This window comes from Leopardus geoffroyi, chromosome B2 (genome assembly GCF_018350155.1).
Source record: "Leopardus geoffroyi isolate Oge1 chromosome B2, O.geoffroyi_Oge1_pat1.0, whole genome shotgun sequence".
In the NCBI taxonomy this organism is placed as follows: domain Eukaryota; kingdom Metazoa; phylum Chordata; class Mammalia; order Carnivora; family Felidae; genus Leopardus; species Leopardus geoffroyi.
Window position 1 is genome coordinate 117795179 of NC_059332.1, and position 17505 is coordinate 117812683.

Sequence of the window (17505 nt, forward strand, 5' to 3'; positions counted from 1 at the left end):
TAGCGCCTGCTCCAGGAAAACCGGGAATCCGCAAGGACTCCCCTATTGCTCCAGAGGACTGGCGGGGCGCCGACCTCGGCTCTGGGACCCGGGGCTCCACCACAGCAAGAGGCGCGCCCCACGGGTGGGTGTGTCCGTTTCCACCTTCTGGCCTTCCAGCCCAGAGAAGAGCTCCTGAAAGCGGGTATTTTGTTCCCACAGATAGATTTTGTCTGTGGTAATCCCGGCTCCAGAAGTGCAACTTTGCGGCCGGGTCACCCGTTGGGGGACTGGGGACCTGGGAGGGGGAAGAGCGGATCTTGTCTGCATCATCAAGGAGGAGGCGGGCTGCGAAAGCGGGGGCAGCAGGGCGGGGGGAGTTCCCACGGGTGGTGGGCGGCGGCGAGCTTGGCTCGGACCCGGGTCCGGATCGTGCTGTGACGCGCCTGGAAGCCAGCCCCGCCCCCCGCCCCAGCCCCCAGCTCCCAGCCCCCAGCCCCCACCCCCCAGCCCCCAGCCCGCCTCTTCCGCGCTTGGAACGTGAGGTTTGGTGGGGATCTGTCTGGAGCCGAGCAGAAAACTTTTCCCCTCCCAGCCCCCGGGTCCCTTTTGTCTTTCTTGGAGGCGGCGACGACGCCTGAGCCGCGAGTCGCGCGCCGCACCCGGTGACCTCCGAGGGCTGGAGCGCTCAGGCTCCTGCGCTCGATGGCGGCGGCCGGCGGCCCCGCGACCCGCGGCGGGCACAAGCAGCGGCACGTCCCCCGCCCCGAGGCCGCCGCCGCCCCCCCGGCTCGGGGGTAGGGGAGCCCCCCACCCTCCCCCGCCCTCCCCCGCCCGCCCCCTCGCCTGACTCAGCCGCGCTCGGTGGCCGCGCCGCGTCCGCTGCCCGAGCCCCGCCGGGATGGGGAGGGAGCCCGAGGCTGCCCGCGGCTGCCGAGATTCCCGCTGACGCCCCCGAGCCCGCCGCCGCCTCCTTCGCTGGTTCCGGAGGCGCCCGACGTCCCAACTGCTCCTGCAGTGCGAGTCCCGAGAGGCGACTGGACCCCTGAGGCACCGCGCTCAGGACAGGTGAGGGGGAAGGGAAGGGTGCTGCCGGGCGGCGGGGAGGTGGGTGGACAGCCACAGCAGCCTTAGCGGGGCGCTTCTTCACCCCCACGCCCCCTGCTTCAGCCACCAGAGTTAGGGTAAACACCGTCTCCCGAAGTTTGGGAAAGGAACCAAGTCTGCCATCAGTTTCGGACTCCCCAGCGCCGAGAGCGCAAGAGAAGCTTTGCGGGGCAGCAGCCTCCGGTAGCCCAGAGCCTTGGAGAGCCTGGCTAGGTTTCTCCGAGCTACACCCTCCTTTGTCTCCGTTCCAGAGAGTCAGCATTCTCTGTGAAGACGTCCACAGCGGCAATTTATAGTAGTCCTTGGCAGGAGCAAAGTGTAGTCAAGGTTTCCTAAAGCAGTATGTGGTAGTATCTACCTGGGCGATATGGGAAGGCGAAGCAATTATTTGCCAAATTCAGCATTACTTTTCTCCCCATGCAGTCATTTGGTCTGCCCTCAGGAAAAAGAGCTTGGGGTTTGCAAGATTTGCTTCAGTAATCATTCTTTTGCTGTAATTAATTGTCCAAGCCAGCCTTTCACATTGTGTAGGTGCAAGCTCTCTGTGTCTATGTACTGTCCTTAGATTTTGATTGAGAAGTGTATGTGTGTGATAATTGTAAAAAAAAAAAAAAAAAAAAAAAAAAAAAGGATTCATTATTCAGTACCAGGCACTGGTAATGCCAGGAAGTCACATGCTTCACATGTATGTAATTTACTAATTGGAGTCATCCCAGTCCACCTTAGCCTGGTGTATTTCAGAACTAAATGTTGCACTAAAGTGTCTCTTCACCTTGTTCTTTCTTCTGAAGACCTTCAGAAGTACTCCTGGACAACTGTATATAGAGAATACATGTAAGGAATCGACAACTATTCTTATTTGTCAGTAAGAATATTCAACTCTTCTGGATTTGCAGTGAAACCAACTTCTGAGGTACACTCTCTGAGGGGCTTTATACGTAAATAGTCCCAGCTCCCGTGAAAGCTACTCACTATGATGGTTTGTCATGACTTGCATTATAGAAATACTTACTATCAAATGACCTTCAGTTTGTTACTTGGCTACTGACTATAGAATATATTACCATTGTGTGAAAAGTAGGCTCAGTTTTGAAACTTTTTAAACCTTTGTTTTTCTGCCGTTTATATAGAAGCAACTGCTTGTAGTTTCCTGCTTTTCAAACAGCATAAGTGAAGAAGAGGAGTCCTTCTAAACAAAATAATATTTAAGTGGAAACTATAGGGAAGTGTTTTAGCAATTTAATATTATGAGATTTTTTTTGTTACTCTTACAAATGTATACTGAAGTGTTAGGAATGATTTTCTCTAACCAAGTCCTAGTAGAGAGCTCATAATTACAGGATGATTTAGCTGTAATTTGTAACCCTGGTTATAATTAGCTTTGTATCCTAGGCTGGGAAAGCCTTCAGTGAAGGAGCGAGTTGTTGCCTGGGAAGTCTCTGTGTGTGATTTCCAGGCGGTTGGCACAGAAAGTCTTTACCTGTTGCTCCTGAGTCTGGTCCAGGTAAAGGTATGAGGCATCCCAAGGGCACCCATAATCAGAAGGGATTTTTCAGGAAAGATCACTGTTTGGAAGGATGACTGCACTTGTTATTTTAACTTGGAGGAATTTTTAGTGAAGCTTTTGAGTGCTCCAAGGGCTAGATTGCTATAGTCAGACTTGGGTGGTTTCAGCAATAGCTTATTGGCAGAAGAAGAGAACTACTCATACATGGGGGGGAGTGAGGCTGAACTGATTGTTTAAATCCATTCATTCCCGTAAAGATTCTCAGCATAAAGGAAACAAAAATACATATTTAGCTTAGGAAAATAGATAAGAACAAAGATAAAAGCAGATGTCACCTTTTACATTTCTTGAGCAAAATTAGTAGAAGATAAATTAATAAGTCCTCCTAATAATGCACTTTAGTTACTAAACACAATGTAGAGTCTAAAAGGGAAGGCAGCTTTAAAATAAATTTTGTTGACTGTTAACTTTCCCTTAACAGGAGACAGCACGGAAAGTCTTCCTCAAGCAAAACACATTTGGGAAAAAAAACAAACATGTAGACACCAAAAAACAATTCTGCAGTGAGATGGACCCCTCATTTTATAAAGGAGTATATGATGTGTAGTTTTGTCAAGTGTATCCATTCCATTTCACGACTTAAGACAGGTTCTGTCTGCTAAGGTCTGTTATGTGAGCAAACACTCAGAGAACACGGAGGGACAGCTGTTGTGTCCTACTAGCCGATGGACTCCTCTGGGAGCCAAAGACAGGTGAGGAGAGGGCTGGAGAGCGTGTCACAGATTCCTGAGCACCTGGGATGGTCCTTGAGCACCAGGGGTCTGGTGCATACTGGGAGCAGTGCGGTGGGTTGCAAAGAACGCTGGATGGGGAGTTGGAAAACCCAAGTTGTCGTCCTGACCAGGCTGCTGAATACGTGGCCATGGATATGTTCCTTGGCCTTTCTGGGCTTCTGTGTGTGCCCTCGTCCCCACATTCCCTTATCCGCAGATCGAGGGCTTTGGACCATGATCTTCTGTCCTCTTTTTAACATGCTGTATGATGGGTTCCGGTGGAATTGAGAGGGAGAAATCAGAATGTAGTGTGCGAAGGGTTCCATGAGTAGAGTTTGGGTCAGGGGAGGACAAGCTGGAGACCACGCTGGGCACAGGGAAGGGATAACAATGATGCTAATACAAGGTAAAGGGGCACCTGGCATCTGGCCCATCATTGATTATCTTCGTTATTTATAATATGTAATAAAATAATAAATACCAACTTTTGCTTAGTTGGCTTAGTTGCTTAGATGGCTTTTCATGAGTTTTTGCAAATAATGGCAATTGATTTTTCACAACATCCCCAGGAGGTAATTAGAGCGTAAAGGTGCCGAGGCCAGGACTAATACTGCAAAGCATGCTTGCACCAGTGCACCTCATTGCCTTTCTGCAGAATTGTAGAGATGGGAGAAGTTAGAATGTGCTTTGGAAACCCTGTGTTAATGGGACAGAGTGATAAGGTTGGTGTCAGATTTTAGTGGAGGTGCAAATTTCTGAATAAAAATTTAGGTTGCCTTCTGGAAGATAAGTCTGCGATTATGGGATCTCGAGACCTCCTGAAATGTCTTGAATCTTATTGTTGATGTTTAGTCTGATTATTTCTGTATGCTTCCTCCCCACCTAACTTTCCCCAGCAGGAATTCTGGGGATTTGATTACAGGGTCATCGATAAGACTCTTCCAAGAGCTTTGAGTGCAGATGGGAAAAGGAAATTCTCATAGAAAGGTGGGGATTTGGGGACCATTGCACTGCTAATAGGATATGTTCTAGTAGCAAGTTGTGCTCTGGAAACTTTGTCACTGGGGGTAAAATTACATAGGAGTCATAAGAATGTGAGCAAGGTGTGAAGATATGAAGATGTGTGTCTATACGTTCCCTCCTGCTGCACACTCATCTCTGCCCTAAGCATTAAGTGCATCACCAAGGGTGAGCAAGTTCCCCCCAACCCAGCCCCATTCTGTGTTCCTAGTGAAGGGAGTTCGTCAGATTCATCTGATTATTTGTGTGAGGAGCCTGTATTTCACTAGCTTAAGCAAAAAAGGATTTATTGGCTCATGTGACTGGAAAGTCCAAAGATGGACCTTCGTTCACTTATGGTGAGAACCCAAACACTCACGCGGCTTTGTCAGGGTCCTTTCTCTCTCCCCCCATTTCTCAGCTCCACTTGTCTCCGGATCAGCTCCATTCCAAGGCCCCTTTCTATGTACTTTAGAAAGCTGACTGTCAGTAGTTCCCAGCCTATATTCTTGGGCTTTTGAGACATAGAAAAGAGAGGTCTTATTTCTTAGAGGTCCCATTCATAGAAATTTCCTGCAAGAGCTCTGATTGGCCCTGCTTTGGTGGTCACTGAATCAGTCCACATCCACCAGAGAGTGCAATATGTTAGGTCATGTGCCCCATGCTGTGTATGTGGTGCTGGTGATGGGGTGGAGGCTGATAAGGGCACCATGATGGACAGTTCCCCCATGATCACATACAGTTGTGCCTCTCTAAAGCTGATGATGCTGCTAATCAAAAACAACATTATTGAGGAGAATTGTCCTCCCCTTTTGTGGGACAGACCCCCTAAACAGTGATGTGAAGATTACACATGGAGGCAACTCAGATGTCCAAGACCATGCAAATTCCAGAAATGGGACCTTCCTCCCAGCCAAGACGAAATCCAGTGATGAACTAACACTCTCCATGTCTAGACTTTGCTGAAAGGTTGTGGTTGCCAGATGAGGAGCCTACCATTTATCCATTTCTATATACTTTTAGTTAATATCCTTGTGCTTTATTTCCAGCCTGGTGATTTCATTATCAGAAGTCCCAGTCATCTAGAGATCTTGGGATTGGAGACCCCCTACTTTCATCACTATAAATCTAGCAAAAGTTTGAACAGGACAGTGAAGTGATGAACACAGAACTGTCGTTCATAGAAATTCACTGAGGTTGTGGGAGATGGGCCAAGGGGAGGCAGCAGGCATAGAATAGAGTTATCACTTAGGAGGCATAAAATTATATATTGGCATGTGTTAGTGACATTATGAGAGTATGGTAAGGGTGTATGTCAGGATAAAGGAGCATCTGTGTGGACAGAGCATTTGTGGGATGAAATGGATCAAGAGGGACCAGACCAGGATGATCAGCTGGGCCAGCAGGTGAAAAGGCTGTGTATTGTGGGTAGGTTCATGGCAACTGGACAATGTAGAAAAGAGGCCAGTGGTCACTGTGAGTCCGGCTGTCAAAATCTTTACATGTGTAGCACTGACATTTATTGAGGACCTACCTGTATGCCAGATCCTGTGTTATATGCCTTAAAATCATTATCTGATTTAAATCTCATAAAATCCCTCCATGGTGAGAAAACCGAAAGTTAGGGATGTAATAACTTGCTCAAGGTTATGTGGTCATTAAGTGGTAGCACTGGATTTTCAAACCCTGGCTGTCCAAAACAAATATCCGTGCTTTAATAAACCGTGTGATACTACCTCTCAAGCCCATGGTCAGAATCCTGTAGATGAGGTTAAATTGAAGGTCGAGTCTTCTAACAGGCAACCACAGCAACAGAGGTTCCAGAGAGGATGGAATAGAGGTTATCCAGGCGAAGGTGGAGAACATCCATGCTTAGCAGCAAAATGGACAGGAATCCCAAAGCAAGAGTAGGACATACATAGGTTCTTGGTTTGGGAATTGGGGTGTAGCAAGGGAAGTGGATGGGAGTGGTATCAGGAAGTTGAACAGGTGGGCAGATCAATACAACAACCGGGGTTTGAATGTTGATCTGAGAACAGGAACTCTGCCATCTGTTCTGCTTTAAATACCCTTCCTGATGTAAGGCAGTAAGAACATATATTGGGTGGGTCCTCAGAGGGAAACAGGATTCTATTAGTTGTCAGGGACCATTAGGAAAAAAAAAAAAAAAAAAGAGCTAACATTTGTAGAGTATTTGACATGTGTCTTAGATACATAATCTCACCAAATCTTCATTATAGTCCTTGGCAGGTAAATATTATGGCTTTTTATTTTTTTTTCTTTTGAGCCAGGAGCTAGAGCCTTAGAAAGGTTAAATGATCTGCCTGAGCTCCTGGAGCCACACTGGGGATGAGGTTGCTGTCATGGAAACCCAGTTCTGTCTGAATCTAGACCTGATTCTGGATCTTCAGGGAGTCATCCCCGCCCCGGCAGGCAAGGTCAATGTCAAATCTGGGTGATAGAAATGGGGAAGTCAGCAAGGCATGTGGTTGTGAAAGGAGATCAGGAGTGAACTTTGAGTCATCAGAATGTGAGCGGGGTACAGGTCATCTGAAGGGAGTTGTCCAGCAGGATTATATCCAGCTTTAGCAGGGAATTTAATAATCCAGTAGGTTTGTCCCCTTGGTGCAGGATCTCTATCCTTATGCAGGACAGATACGTCAGCAAGTCAGATGTTTGGAAGGCTTAATTTTAGTCACTGATTTCTGTTGAAGGGAAGGAACCTTTGCCAGCTGCCGTGGCCTGAATTTACCTTTATATGTACAGGTACTTTGCCCTGAAATATGATACACACACACACACACACACACACACACACACACAGAGATGGGGGGGGGGCAGGAGAGAGAGCACTAGCACATACTGAATATAGTAAGTATGTGGAGCACCCACCAGCTATAAAGGTCTCTACTTGAAGATACTCTAAATGAAACTGCTTACTAATAGAATATGAGTGACATCATGTCATTTCCCAACAAATCCAAGATCAAACTTTTAACTGCTTAGACACGTGACTGTAGATCTTAAGTGCAGTGGACTTTGTGTGTGTATCTATCTATCTATCTATCTATCTATCTATGATAACTGGAAAGGGAATGTGAAGGTATATAAAAATATATGTTTTAGGCCCATATGTGAGAACTGCAGAGGTAAAACAACCATGCATAAAACTTTTAAAGCAACACAATAGAATAATATGATTTTAGAGTTAGAAGGATTTTTTTCAGAGAGCAATCAAGACCACAGTGTTAGCTAGTATTTTGAAATACAAACTTAATAGTAGCAGTTAAACTCGAATGTTACAGAGACTAAAGGGAATGGAACCATCTAAAACCTAGAAGGCCGATCCAGGGAGGCATCTGGGAGGAAGTGAGTTCTGATGACTATGTATGAACAGAGAGAAGAGAGGAGAGTATTGCAGGTAAGATTAAGGATTTATCAGTGCTCTCCAGCCAGAGGCCACCAGGAATTACCCGTGGTTGAACAGGTTGGGTTTGCAACTCGTTTCACCAAGGGAGAAGGTATACCATAGGGAGATACGGGGCGTCTCAGTAAGAGGGTGTTAGAAATTAATTACAAGATTTTAAGATTTGAGCTTGTGTTATGTGATTTGGGAGAAGGTTTAAAGAAGCAGGGCTTTGCTCTGGATTGAAGCAGGGATAATCCTATGACTTTGTATCTTAATAAATCTTATCTAGAAGGAGACGAGATGAGAGAGGCTAATACTATTATTGGCAAGGAAGTAGCAGTTACTCATTAGCCAGATTAGAGGGATATTGGTCATTTTGGACAATATCCATGTTTTTGTTTGTGTTCAGATATGATTACAGAATGGCCTTGTTCCTGTCCTGCACCGTCATGGTCACAGACTGGCCTGTCTGCTGTTGACGTTCTGTGAAATTGTTTCCATCGACAGGCGCACATTGGGGCCTGGTTGTGAGCGCCAGGCCAGCTCCTGGATGTCGGGGGTGGCTCCGCTCTTTCATAAACTGGAAATTATATCCCAGTGTGTTTCTGATTCCATACACCAACCAAGATTTCCCTTACAAGAGGGTCCTGTTAGGGAACGTTTCTCTTGGGGGTTATTGAGTGGATTTTCTTCCTATATTGTAATGGTTTGTTTAACAACATTGATTAAATGCCACTGTTTACTAGGGGCTCAGCTAGATTCTGTGGGTGTCAGGATGACAAGGGTCTCAAGAATTTCATAATCTAGTGGAGCCAGAAGTAAATGAGTGATTACAGGACATTGAAATAAAGCTGGCGGAGATACCAGAGTCGGTAAAGAATATTAGAGGCTCCTGCGATGAAGGGAATGCTGAGAAGGAGCAGGCTGTTTTGCAAATAGTAAGCTAATTACAGAGGTGCCGATAGGTTGGCAGCTGCTAAGGAATATTTTCCTTTTTGAGAATCAGCATCTTTGGGCTGAATTGCAGGGTGAATCCAAGGAATCTCAGTGTTCTCTCTCTGAGATTTAGGCACAGGAGAGGCACAAATTTGGGCTCACTTGGCAAGCCACATATCAGATCCGCTGTGTGAACACACCTGTGCCAGTATTCGTAATGCGGTCGAGTTACTTAGCATTTCTTAAGAGATGTTATTATTTCTAATCATAAAAGCAACAGATGCTCCCAACGAAAACTTTGGAAAATGCATTAAGTATAAAAAATCAGGGAGAAAATTTGCCTATGACCCCAAAGCACCCATCATATTTTGGCATTTTCTTCTTCATTTTTAACGAATTGTTTCCATAGTTAATAACATGTTACAACCTGAGCTCTTTGCTTAACCTTATGTCCAAGACATTTGCCGACTTCTAGGCAAGCTTAATTCACGTCTGCATGATATTTGATTGTGTGGACACACCACAATTTATTAACTGCTCTTAAAATTGGACCTTTAGGTGATTTCCAACTACCTGGCATTATAAATGGCATTTTGATGAAATCTTTGTTCACATTTCAGATTACTTCTCTAAGCGAGGTCTGTGGAAGAGATTAATTCCTGGGTCAAAAGGTACGAATGTCTTAAGACTCCTGATACTAAATGCAAAACTGATTTTCAGAATAGGTGAGCTTGTGACTGACAGTGGATGGAAATACCACCTGTTCATGCCTGTACTAGGGTTCTATGTATTTATTTTTAAATAAGAAAAGCTACCATTTCGAAATGACTAAGTGTTTTTTTAACTGCAGACTTTGTTTCTTTGTTTTCAAAACCGCTCTTGGATCATGTAACCTGTTAAACTATTGCCATCAACCATTCAAGTTTTAAAACTTTATTTACCCGTGTTCCTGATTATACAGATTGAGGCACAAGACAGAGAGAAGATTAGCCGGTGAATAATTTTTTAAAATCAGTAATATGCACACCTTGCGAGGGTGCTTTTCAGACCACACTGTTGAGAACCTGCAATATCAGAGCCCCACTTTGCAGAGTGAACCTGGTTGTCCTCTGCCTCCATAGTTCCGTGGCCAGGTCCTCATAGCCGGGGGGGTGTTGTAACTATTATGTTCCCGGTCCCTACACTGTTCAGAGGGAGTGTAAGCCAAGTGAGGGCAAGCTTGTGCCTATTTTGTTTATGGCCGTGTTCCCAGCAGGTGACCCTGGACCGGGTTGAGCCAGTACGCAGTATGTGAAGTCCCAGCTAGAATATGAAAACGCTTGAGCTTTCCCCCTTGGAGAACATCTGCTCTGTTAAACACCGATTCCTCTCGAATAAGCCAAAGATCCTGAATTCGGAACCTTCTGACTTTGCTCCCTTTTCAAAAACAAAACAAAACAAAAACAAAAACCCAGCCCAATCATTGTATCTAGTTCTCGCAGTTGTGAACATTGACTCGTTCCATAAGAAGGAGGACTTGCAATCCTCGTTAGACCTCGGTATGGGGTTTTGTTCAAAAACATTGCCTGAGACTGCAAGAGAACTGTTAAGCTTACTAGAGTAGTCCATTTGAGGTGGGTGTTGAGTACCATTTTCAACCTTTCCACAACTGCTATTTTTCTATGAAAATAATACACAATTAAAATAAAAATAATTTTGGTTTTCTTCTAAAAGTCGAAGGAGAACATTATAGCATTATAACCCCATTTTCTTTGATGGATCTCAGTTATTTTGAACATAATTATTTTCATTCATTTACTCACCAAACCATGATTTAGTGAGCTTCATTCAGGAGTTGCTGCTAAATTATACTTACGACCCATTTTGCCAAATGTGAGGCGCATCGTATACAATGATAATGTAAAAAACCACATGGGAAATCATGACCCATACTTTTATTGTTTGGTTCCTGATAAGACATGGATGGATAGGATAGTCAACTCAAGCTCTGTAATAATTAATTAATAATTAATAATTAATTCCATAAATACGTGCTGGCAGCTGGGGATAGGGGAGGGATCAAAACCAAGGTTGTGGTGAGGGTACATTCTAGATGGGGGGAGACAAACAAGGCAGGTTCAGATGTGGAAAGTGCCATGGAGTCTGATGTAACAGAGCGCCTGGGTTTTGCAGATCAGATGATCAGGAAAGACACCTCTGTGTTTGAGGCTTTTGGGCTGAGACCCGCAAGATAATAAGAGCCAGCCTTTCACACTGGAGGGAGGGAAGGCTTTATCCTCAAGGTACTTGGAAGCTATTAGAAGGTTTTTCTTTTGGAGCATGATGTTTGAGATCGTTTATTAAAAGTAAGGGGTTGGGAGCAAAAACAACATGTTAGAAACTCAAGATGTACCATACATCATTGCATGGCTGAAGAAATTCCGTATATAGTATATCCACCTTCAAAGAGTGTTTAATATAAATAAAATATTAAGTACTAATATAAATATAGCTCTCTCAGTAGAACATAAACACCTTAGTCCACTGCACATTTTTTTTGTTATGTGAAACTTGTATTTTTTAACTGTGTGTGGCATAGTGACTTATATATTGTATGCATTCAGGAAATGTTGGCTGAGTTAATTATATTCGCTTTTCTCTGATGTCAGGGAGAAATATCACTGTGAGATATAAAATCACATTGAAGACACAGACTTTTTAGGAAAAGACTAAATCATTCCTTTGGAAATATTTAAAGTGCATGGGGCGCCTGGGTGGCTCAGTCGGATAAGCATCCTCTGTCTCCTCTGTCTGTTCCTCCCCTGCTCATGCTCTCTCTCTCAAAATAAATAAACTTAAAAAGAAAAGAAAATATGTAAAGTGTTAATTTTACTCTGAATATTGATAATATTTAAAAATTATATTCAGTGCTAAAATGCAATATTGAAAATAAAAATATAATACACAGATATAATTATCTTCTTTACATACTTTCCCCCCTGTGGTGTATATGCAGAAATTTCTGCAAGGTCCACACGGTGGTCTTATCACGCCTTACTTGACACGTGGCAATTCCTTATTTATTTTGTGAGTCTTCCAATTCTCAAACTAATCTCTGTCCACAACTAACCCTGTTCAATGCCTGCATAGTTGAATAGAAGACAATAATAGCATGTAATTAGTGATGTTTGTTAGTGAGTGTTTAGCTCAGTGTCTTTGGGGAGATCTAGTTCAAAATATACTTACTGAGTCATCTGACGTTTTTTGAGAGCAGGCTAAGTGCCAGTCCCCATGGAGCACGTGGACTCTTCTGGAGGAGTTCACAGTCTAGTGGGCGCCAGTAAGGCTGAGTACTAGAGGGCGCGGAACAGCTTTGGAAGATAATATACGGGTCTCCCTGAGTCCAAGTTTGAGGGAAAGGGGTGATCGTGAGTGAGACTGTGCACTAATTCACAGATGCCTTAAATTCAGAATTTGGTTAAGTGATTTTTAAAAGACAAATTACAGGGGCGCCTGGGTGGCGCAGTCGGTTAAGCGTCCGACTTCAGCCAGGTCACGATCTCGCAGTCCGTGAGTTCGAGCCCCGCGTCAGGCTCTGGGCTGATGGCTCAGAGGCTGGAGCCTGTTTCCGATTCTGTGTCTCCCTCTCTCTCTGCCCCTCCCCTGTTCATGCTCTGTCTCTCTCTGTCCCAAAAATAAATAAACGTTGGAAAAAAAAAAATTAAAAGACAAATTACAAAAAGATGACAAAGATAGCACATGCCATCCATCTCCGGGTAACAAGGCCACCTGCAGGCTAACTCTCACTTCCACTGGTACTACAGACCCCTGTAGCTGTAGATGGGAGACCTTCAGTCCCGCTGTCCTCTTGATTTCTTGTAGAGCACCGCTCATTCATTCCTTTATTCATTCATTCAGTACCTATTTTCTGAGTGCGTACAATGTACTGTTTTAGGCCCTGGATATCTAACAGGAAACAAAGCTCCTCTCCTTAGGACTCCTACGTTCCAGTTGGAGGAGACAGACAATAACCTATCATTTATTGTGACAGAGAATAAGAAAAATTAAGCAGGGCCCACAGACAGAGAACAGTTGGGATGGGGACTCGTGTAGCATCGTCACGGAGAAGTCCTCTGGCATTTGAAGCAGACACCTGAATGAAGGGAGGAAAGTAGTCATTTGAATGTCTGGGGGAGGAGAGCGCCAGGCAGGGGAACAGGAAGCACAAGGCGATGCAGAGGCAGCCTCCCAAGTGGGAGCTGCTTTGGAGTGTTTGAATAGCAAGGAGGCCAGCGCGAGGAGAACAAAGCAGAGGATACTGGAGGGCCGTGGGACCACGAAGGAACTTTGGATTTCCATCTGAGAGACTTGGGAAGCATCTGCCAGTCCTAACCTGCAGCAGGGGCTTTGCTGGGCCCAGCCCTCACCATCATTACTAGTCCCCGAAGGAAATATGCAGTGAGTGGAGGCCTAGGTGTCTGCGTTCACCATCTGGAGACCCTGCCTGATGGGTCTGAATTGTAATTCAAGGTCTTCAGAAATCATGGGATCAAAAGAAAGTGAGATTGATAAAGACCTTAAAGCAAGAATAACCAGAGGATTCTAAAGCCCATAGGAGATGTTTTATTTTGGATGTGTACAGAATTTTATTGTGGATTGAAAACACTGTGTATTCACAGATTGAGAGTGTGAGAGCTGTGAGGAGTTTTTTTCATGCAACAGTGAGAAATCTGAGGTCTGGAAAAGCAGTTCACTTTTTTATAAGTCTGCCTACTAAGCACAGGTGCAGAGACCAGATTAAAATACAGGTCTGTCTCCTCCTAATCTTGGCCCCTGGCTGACACATGCATGTTAAGGAACAGAAAATCTGTGAAATTTGGACTGAAATTAGCCATCTAATATTTACTAGGGCTGTCAGGGTCGGAGAGTTGGAGCATACCCAGAAAACCTTCTTAAATATCAGCATTGTTTGGTCAACAGATACTCACGGAGCACCTACTATGTTCTAGCCACTGACTATGTCTTGTGCGGGAGAAAATCTGGACAGGGAGCTTATCGTCATCTGGTAGTGGGGCACAAAAAATTACATCCTAAATAATGATGTGCTGATAAGTGTGAGTAGTGTCACGAAAACATACAGGGAGCTAGGAGGAGAGGGTCATGAGTCAGTGGGTTTCCTGGGAAACATTCACCTTGTAAGATGGGACTAGAGACAAGAGGAACTTGTCCAGAGAAGCCTTGCCAGAGAGAGAAACAGTGCATGAAGGTGGAGGAGAGAAAGAATTTGATGTTTTTAAGGAACAGAAAGAAAGCCCTGTTACTGGACCACAGCAGGGGAGAGAAGGTGGAAGGAGAGGTTATAAGCTGGGCAAAAGCCATCATGAAGTGCTGTATGGAAAATGATAAGGGCTGGATACTTGGCTTCCAAAGAGCAGGCTTTGAAAGAAAGAGGAAATGCATGAACTGCTTTACATTTAGACACCATTTGGGCTGTTTTGTGGTGAAGGTGTTGGAGGAGGCAAGAATGTATGGAGGAAGAAACAACAAAGCCTTAGACTGGGTGGCAGAAGTGATGTTGGAGATTTCTGGACAGAGTGAGGACAGGTTCTGAAGATAGCATCAGGCAACACTGGTAACTGACAGGACGTGGGAAGTTGTGGTCCAGGAAATGTCAGGATTTTAGCATGACTGAGTAGATGGATGGTGGTATCGTTTCATAGGTGAGGAAGACTTTTCCTAACTTTGGTTCATGAGTTCACTTTTGGACTCATTATGGTTGAGACACCCATGAGGCATCCCAGGGAAAAGAGCAAGTGGACGTTTGGACTGATGGGTCTGGAGCTCACATGTGAAATTTAGAATGGAAGCATAAATTTGAGAGTTAATGAGCATGTCATTGGTAATAAGTCATGGAGTGAATAGAGTCTGAGCTTCAAAGAAGGTGACTTAGGATCATGCTTTGGGGATTTCTACGTTTAGAGGTGGCTAGAGAACATACCAAGAAGTAGTGGCCCTAGAGGTAGAAGGAAAGCCAGGGCTGTGATATCAGTGATGAAAGGTACATGATATTAGCAGTAAAGCTTTGCTTGCAAATGTCCCTTAGTGAACACTTTCTGAAGATCTGGGTTCAATTTCTTTCTCCAATTTAATCTCCCAGATGTAGCATAGCCTTCAAACTTTTGGGTGAAATGGGATTAGAAATTACTGAGCGTTTTCCTTTTGAATTTCATGTCATAGTTGTTGGTATTGAATTAGAACAGAATAGATGCACGAGTTAATTTCTTCACAATAAAATAAGGATTGAGTAGCACATCTGAAGGTCAGTTTCATTATTGTGCTGACTACCAATCTATTCTCTTATCAACTCCACTGCTGCCTTCTATTTGACTAGGTCTTTATTCTTTTTAAAGCATTTGCATATACTTCTAAATTAATAAAGCATATATTTTAAAGCCTGTCATATATTAATTTTGCGATAGATGTTTTTGAAACCACAAATAGGAGCTTAAGCTATTTTATGTTCCAGGACACTATAAAAAATTATGTAATTCAAGATAGTTGCTTGAACATCTAGCTGAAGACTCAGGATTATGCTGGCTCTTATTACTAATGCATTTTTAGCTCATTAAAATGCAAGAGAAAAGACACCTGTTATTAGAGGTTACTTTTAGCCTCTCCATTTGGGAGCTTAGTTTAGTCCATTCAGTATCTGGTGGTGGACCCTGAGGGAGCATCACGTCCTTGTTCGTATTTTCCTAAAGGAAAAAACAGTGGAGAGTCACCAGCAGTCTGTGACACTAATGTGCAAAAATCGAAAATCATCTTTGTCAAATTAGAGGTTGATTAACTACGTTTCCTTTACATTTTCTCAAGTCTTCTAATGCAGTCTTCTCATTTTTTATATTTTTCGTTACAGTAAAATATTTAAGATTCAGGAATAGTCTTATGTATGAGACGAAGTTATCAGAGCACTGACTAATGCTTATTATGTCTCCAGTACTTTCTTAGGTTATGACTGAAAAGTATGAAACAACAACTCTCTGGACTTTGAGTCCTTTGGAAGCTAGCACCGTGCTGCTCAGCGTCTCTGGTGACAGCGAGAGCCTTTAGTATCTCCTTTGGTACTTTTCCACTTCTTATTTGAATGCTTAGAAGGGGGATGTTGGCAATGGTTTTATCCATTCCGGCCTAAGTGTCCATCGGTTATGTAAGACCTTCATCAATGGCGCAGTGCCAGGTACCCCTTGCTGTGTTTGCTGATCCATCCGTCTTCTTTCTTGCCCCTAACAAAAAAAAAAAAAAAGAAAGAAAAGAAAAGAATGGAAGAAAAAAATCTGCCTTTTAGTGAACGATCTCTGAAGATAACCCTTGAGGAGAGGAGCTGAGCTGTCTCCCATTTTCGGAGAGGACTTTTATGAGTATTGGTGGAAGTTGACCTGCCCTTGGACCAGTGTGGCTGGTCACTGAGGTTGCGTGAAGAACCGCTCTCTGCCCTGGGTTACTGTGCTGGCAGCTCCACTAACTTTTCCCCAAGCACAGTGCTCTCAGGATGTTAGCCGTCTTCCTGTGGTAACTGCTGTCCATTGCGTGGCAGTCACAAAGCTGCCAAACATCATCACGCGATATTACACCTAGATAACCGGAGGTAGCCTTTTCCTTCTGTTGAGGTGCGCACCTGAAAGGCAGCTTGTGGAAAGAGTCAGCGTGTCTTTGTAAAATTTAAGTAGGGGCCAGGAGGGTTTATTTGGTTTTTATTCTTTAGTTTTCTATGGTTTACCTGATAGGATTTGGGGAATTGCTAACTAAAGGTTATCGTTTGAAAGGCTGGCTAACTGACCTGCCTGGAGTTTCTCTGGGTGGGATTCCATCTCTGATCTGTGCTCTCTCTGAACATTCATTCTGGAAACCACTGCCGTCTGGCTCCCTGGCCCAAGTGACTCTCCTTCAGAGATATTTTTAAAATACATAGCCAGCTTTTGATTATCTGAGCTATTTATGATATAAGTGAGATTTGGGGTGGGGGAAGAATCCCATTGCTAGGGATAACTTGAAAATCACTGGAAAATTTCAGCTTTACCACCTAAAAGCTATGTGATCTTGGTTAAATCGCTCAACCTTGCCGAGCCCCACATTGCTTATCTATAGCATGTGACGTGATCTCCTTAGAAGGGTTATTCGGGTTGTAAAAGGTCATGTAAGTTAAAGATCCTGCAGAGTGTGTGACTCTAAGTGGACACTGCCCAGTGCGGTCTTTTCTCTCCTTTGACTTCCACCAGGATGACTTTGCTTTGTACACCTGCTCTGGGTGAGGCAACTGTTGGCTCCGCCTGAATGTGATATTCTTGTAGGGGCTGGGGGAGCGAGGAGGGAAGCACTCTTCATTCTTCTAATCTACCTCGAATGCACCTCTTCTGTGGACTCTTTCTGTGCCTCTCTCGGGAGAGTTGGATGCATTTTCCAGAACTTACAAGGTGCTTTGCACATGCCAGCAGCTCGGGCCAGTGCCCTGAGAATGACTTGTCCCCCTTCTATCTCTCCAAACCGCAGGGGTGTAAGTAGTAAAAATGGACCTAATGTCTCTTTCAGGACAGCAGAAAGAATCAAATGGAGAATGGAAGGGGAATTTTTTTTTTTTTTCTATTAGTGGTGTTACCACTAGTGATGTCACCAAAAAACAGAGCCTACTTCAGTTGTATTGTTGGAGAGCTGTGCGCTTGCCTTTGGGAGACCACTGGATTGAAGAAAGGCTGTCTCCGCACAAGAAGTACCCCCGTCCCTGTGTCCAGGCAACGTCCCCCACCACTTGCCTGGGGCAG

The 17505-nt window shown here is 44.4% G+C and overlaps 1 protein-coding gene across 4 annotated transcripts in view; it reads left to right on the forward strand.

Annotated features, from left to right (window-relative positions):
- The first annotated feature begins 933 nt into the window (after positions 1-933).
- TMEM200A (transmembrane protein 200A) overlaps positions 934-17505 on the forward strand; it is a 73470-nt gene continuing 56898 nt past the window's right edge. The window contains exons 1-3 of one of the 4 annotated variants that reach the window (XM_045499561.1): positions 940-1047; positions 1878-1999; positions 9331-9381. The gene's annotated coding sequence lies outside the window, so the exon portion shown is untranslated. Of the gene's footprint in view, positions 1048-1877; positions 2000-9330; positions 9382-17505 lie in introns of all 4 variants that reach the window. The other 3 variants (XM_045499562.1, XM_045499563.1, XM_045499560.1) reach the window with 3 other exon arrangements.